This window comes from Myotis lucifugus, unplaced genomic scaffold, assembly GCF_000147115.1.
Source record: "Myotis lucifugus unplaced genomic scaffold, Myoluc2.0 scaffold_20, whole genome shotgun sequence".
In the NCBI taxonomy this organism is placed as follows: domain Eukaryota; kingdom Metazoa; phylum Chordata; class Mammalia; order Chiroptera; family Vespertilionidae; genus Myotis; species Myotis lucifugus.
This window is the reverse complement of record NW_005871068.1, coordinates 5,813,892-5,820,050: the sequence shown is the minus strand read 5'-3', so window position 1 is coordinate 5,820,050 and position 6,159 is coordinate 5,813,892.

Genomic DNA, 6,159 nt, shown 5'->3' with positions numbered 1-6,159 from the left:
GCATGGCTTGCAATATGGGCATGTAATGGCTTACCCAAGTTATTTCAGCCAGTTTATATTGTTTAAAATTGAGAACCACAGGAAACTTTTCCCTTTTCCTTAGACTTAGATCATTTTTGAGGATTTTTCCTCTTTTCATTTTAAAAGGGTGTTCTGTTGGGGAAACATTCATCTAAATCTATGTTGGAGAAGCAAAGCAATATGAGGAAGTTAACAGAAGTAAAACCATCAAATTGATGCTCATGTTTTTGTTTTTGTTTCTCATTTTATTTCCTTCCAGGGGGTGTGTGTGGGAGGGGTGCCAAAGCAAGTTGGTTCTCTTGGAGGCTCATTTGTTTTCTTCTCTCTGTGCTCCTCTTGGGTGATTTTAAGCCACTTTTGGTGTTAAAATGACTGACATACTGTGGTCTTCCATTTATCGTTCTATCTTCAGTCAATGTTTCTTTTCTGGATTCACACTCCACTGGCAATTGGCCATCTCCACCTAATATCCTAATGACAACTCACTCATAAGAAGTTCCACATTTAACACAGTACCTCTGTGTATCACCCCCTGGTGTGAAATATTCTTATCACAGTGAAAGCCCTAACCCTGTACCCCAAAGTTCATGCAAAAGTCCTACAAGTTTCCCAAACACTTCCCTCTCCTTTTTTCCTATACCAAACCCTCTAGTGTTAATATAGAGAATGGATTTGGGGGAGACCAATGTAGAATAATAGGCAATAAGATATTAACACTAGAAGGATCTTTAAAAATGCAATATCAGCTTCCACTTTCAACTCTGGTAGAGTAATTGTGTGAGACCAATGCTACCATTAATGACAAATGGGAAAATAAATTAAAACTATCCATTTGAGGAGCTAAGATCCCTGAGTGAAGGGCAGTGCGGAGAGGTAAGCCAACATTTTGAGTTCCTTTCCCTCTTGTGACATCTGCCACTTCTTGACATTGAGTAAAAGGCCGAGAATTCTGTCAGAAGTCTACAAGGAAAGAGCAGAGAAAAGAGATGCAATTTTATTAGTCCAGTATGCCTCAATAAAGCTGGGGAGGAAATAAACATGAAAATCCTGAGGTCCAGGCTACAATACTCCCCATCCCCCCCCAAAAAAAAAAAGAAGCAGAAAAGTCAACAGAGAGTTTAGAAATGTTTTGGGGCTTGAGAAACAACGATTGGAATCTGGGACTGATGAAGCAGCCAGGACGCATGGGGCTGAGATCCTGGTGAGATGGGAGGCAGAGGAGTGGCCCCCAATACTTGGCCGTGTTCCACTCCAGGTATTTGTTCAAATCTTGTAAGTAGCTAAAACATGAAACAAAAAGGTTTTTTTTGTTTAGATTATCTGTTTCTGAATGACCATCCCAAAGCTAAGTGGCTTACAACACAACAACATTAATTTGCTCGTGATTCTGCTATTTAGGCAAGGCTTGGAAGACACAGATTGTCTCTTCTCTACCCATTCTCCGCTGGGGCTGCTTGAAAACTGGGAGCTGGAATCATATGAAGCCTCCTTTCCTCACCACTTACCTGCCTGGCAATTATACTGGCTATTGTCACCTCTGAAGGAGGTGTGACCCAAGCACTTTCCTGTGGCCTTTCTATGGGACTGGCTTTTTTCACAGCATATGGTGGCTGGATTCCAAGGAAGAATATCCCAGAAAGACCAGGTGGGCGGAAGCCATGTTGCCCTTTAAATCTTAGTTATAGAGGTGACATAGGATCACTTCCACCATAGAAGCAGGCCCACCCAGAGTCAAAGAACATGGAATTCACCTCTAATGTCGGCATTCAATTGCAAGAAGTAAATACAGGATGACATATATTGGTCTGGTCATCTTTTAAAAATGCATCCGGTTTCACTGAAGAATAGCAGAGTTTACATCAGTCCCATAGTGCTGAGAGCTCAGTGTTGGAATTGGAATTCAGGACTGAACAAAAGGGACCGCCTATTAAACCCACTAGCCTCTAATTTGGGGTCTCTGCTAGGCTATGTTCCAAAACTGAATGTAAAACAGAGAGATGGAACCTCAAAAAATGCAACCTGGTTTTTAGTTCAGTTCAGTTTCTGATTGGCTTTTATTCTTTCTTCCTCTCTGAAAATATAGTTAATTCTCCTGTGAAAAAATGGTGTCTTGTAGAGCTTTATAAATTTTTATACAAAAAGTCTGGCATAAAGTAAAAATTATCCAGCCAAAGTATTGAAGAGAGTATACATAGAATTATTATAACTTTGTTATACTAATAATTCAAATTAGATTATAATAAAGCAATTTATTACTCAGGAAGCATTTAGCTATTCCAATAAAGGAAACATAGTAGATTACTAATGCACTATTTGGTTAATCCATTAAAAGAACACAGAATATAGAGGAAAAATAGAAAACAAATAGTAACATGGTAGACAAATTCAACCATGTCAATAATTACATTACTAACTATTAATCTAAAAACGTAAAAGATCAATTTTCAGACTGATTTAAAAGCAAGACATAAGTACATAGTATTTTCAAACAACCCATTTTATGTTTGAAGACAGAAACTTTTTGAAGTAAAAGAATTGGAAGAAAGGCACACAATCATTAAGTATAAATAAGATGTTGTGACTATATTAACAAAGTAAATCCCAGACAAGAACTATTACCTGAGATAAAAAGGTTTAATTCATAATGAAAAAAGGGTCAATTCATCAAGAAGTATATATCTAACAGTTGACCTTCAAAACACATGAAACAAACTTAAATCAAGTAACAAAAAGTATCAGTAAGAAAGCAGATTTAAGCAACACTAGCGAATACAAGGATTCATGCCAAGTGCCTCTTCAAAGAAGGACTTGTCTCAGTGGTTAGCTCCCTCAGATTGTCGCTTCAGCTGCAGAAAGCCACAAGAATATGCCTGTTAACTTGAGCAACTCACACCCAAGTATTGCTTATGGCAGAATTCTACATCTAATGTGTGATCAAAGCCTTTCAACCCAATGGGGCTAATCCTGATGGGCCATGTACTAGTACATTCCAGACAGTGCTATGGGATTTTCTGAGGCTTTGTTTGGACTATAATACAATATAACTTCTCCCTTAGCCTAATCTTAATCCATCCCCACCTCTATTCACAGGTGTTGATATCTATCTTACACAGAAAGCTTCTCACTATCTGTTTTTTTCATAACCCAATCTGTGACAAACACGATCAACAAACTTGTCCTAATTGATATTTTTTGTATGTTACAGTCAACAGCCATAGAACACACATCTCTAAAAAGTGCACATGGAACATGCCCTTGGACATATTCTAGGCCAGTGGTCGGCAAACTCATTAGTCAACAGAGCCAAATATCAACAGTACAGCGATTGAAATTTCTTTTGAGAGCCAGATTATTTAAACTTAAACTATATAGGTAGGTAAATTGTTATTAACTTAATTAGGGTACTCCTAAGGCTTAGGAAGAGCCACACTCAAGGGGCCAAAGAGCCACATGTGGCTCGAGAGCCACAGTTTGCCGACCACGGTTCTAGGCCATACAACAAGTTTCAATATATTTCAAAAGACTAAACTCATAGAAGTCACATTTTATGATCACAATGCAATTAAGTTAGAAATCAGTAACAATAAGATAGCTAGGAAATTTAAAGACCTGTCAAATGGCTAAAGTGCAAGAGTGACAATATCAAAGTTGGCAAGTATGTGGAGTAAATATAGCTCTCAGACACTGCTGGTGGGAATGTGAATTAGTACAACTCCTTTGGCAATGTCTACTAAAGCTGAGCATACATATACCCAGCAAGTCCACTTCTTTGGTATCTACCCAATGGAAATGTATACATTAATTTATGAAAAAGACATGAATGCAAAGTTTCATAGCAACACTATTGTTAGTATTAAAAAACTTGAAAAAACTCAAAGGTCCATCAATAATAGATATAAATTAATTGTATAGTCATACAATAGAAGACTACATAGCAATGAGAATGAACAAATCTATACAAAATATGATGGATCCCACAAGCAAGGGTTGTGATGTGGAATTCACTTCCCTAAAGATGTTTGTTTTCCTGCCCAGAGTTAACTATGAGTTGTTTTATGCAAATGGTGGAGGTTGTATCAGTCAGAACACAGAAGTACACCAGTTATTTGAAAATAAAGAATGAACCATAAAGAATAATTATTTTAGACATATTTTATTGATTTCAGAGAGGAAGGGAGAGAGAGAGAGAGAGAGAGGAGAGAGAGAGAGAGAGAGAGAGAGAGAGAGAGAGAAACATCAATAATGAGAGAGAATCATTGATCAGCTGCCTCCTGCACACCCCTCCCCCCCCCCACACACACACTGAGGATCAAGCCCGCAACCCGGGCATGTGCCCTGATGGGGAATGGGACTCTTCATAGGTCAACACTCAACCACTGAGCCAAGCCATCTGGGCAAGAATCATTATTTTCAAATGATTAGAGAACTGAAAGGACCAAAAAGGCACACAGATATCAGAGAGGTAGTAACTGCAGAAAATAGCTACCATCTTTCTGGCTGGGGAATAAAAGAACGAGGTTGTAGTATTAAAACATAGAAGCTTGAAGATAGGTTCCTACAGAACAGTTTTTCCTCCTCCTCTAGCATTCTTTCCCCCTTCCACCTTGAGCCCTGATGTCCTGCGAGCACTCTTTATTGGTAAAACTTAACATGAAGCAGCTAGAACTGCAGAAATGGGGTCTGCAGTCTTGGCTGGAGCATCACAAAGCAAAGGGCAGAAGGATAGTTTTGAGGTTGAGAAACAAAAGCTTAACAACCAGCACAGTGGGGATGGGGGAGAGGTGTCTGAAGGAGAATTTCAGAAGCCCAACCCTTTTAATCTCTCCAACAGGGATAAAAGGTCAGTTATTGAACTCCTTGCTCTCTGGAGTATTATTTTAGTCTTCAGAGAGACTAAATGACAAGTAAATGTCTTCTAAATTTTGAGAGGACATGGAGCTTCCTGGACATCCCCAGGAGCAGACCTGGATAAATGAGAATATTTTGATAAAATAAGACATAGAAGGGATTTCACAAACATTGGCTAAACTGAGCAGAACAGAGACCCTTGTGATTTAGGGAGTATAATGGTAACCATGGTGACTATAATGTTTATGAAGCAGACTGCATGACCCAGTATATTTTCTGCTGGTGGTGAAAATATATCTTCATTTATAGATTCTATTTCATTTACTATATCCAGAAGGTGTAAAGTAGTTCCTTTACATGAGTAATTAGGGTTTAATTTAGCCTATCAACTCAAGAAGGACAAGAAAGTTTATCACACACTGGTATTTTCAGCTGCTTTTATTGGTAAATGCAATTCATACTCATCCCTTTGCAACTTTGGTCAATTTAACCAAGATTCCAATAAAAATCAATTTCTAAGTTTTATAGAAAGATAAATCTTATCTGAAAAAGCACAGCCTGCTTTTGCCATAATATGATAGCGAAAGCACTAAAAAACTTCACATTATTAAAAAATTTCATAATAAAAACAATTGTTTCAAGTGGAGAAATGGTTTACAGTCCCCAAAGTTCCAGACTAGCAATAATGAAATTCCCTTACCTGTAGCAATTTCAATAATGTAGGTATATTTGTGTGCAAGTGTGTGTGTTTCCCATGATAAATATAACAAATCCAGCATAGGCACATGTTGCTATTGGTTTTATAATAATGGATATTAATTTTTAAAATCTCATGAGGAGACATTTCTTACACAACTGTATCAACCTTTATCAATAGGATCACCTATTGTTACGCTAAAAACCACAAAGTCCTTCTATTTAAATTATGAAAACTCTATGACCTTGTAGTGACACTTGAGTAATGAGTTTGGATGACACCTTGTATTGGGAGATAATTCTCTCTAGATCTGTTGTGTGTCTGCCTATCTTGCAAATGAGAAAGGACAGCTCTTTGTTTCAGACAATCTTTTCAAGGATGTTTGTAGAGCAAATGACCTTGAGAGACAGAGATAGTGTCTCCCCTTGGAGCAAAGGACAAGTATGCTTGCTTCTCATAGCAAAAGGTTCAGGTTTCATCTACCTGAAACTTTGTTGTGGATTCGACTGCACAAGTCTGAACTTTAACCAGTGCCCCAGCTGTCCTTGCTCTGAGATCCAGTATATATATGTATATATACATATATATATATA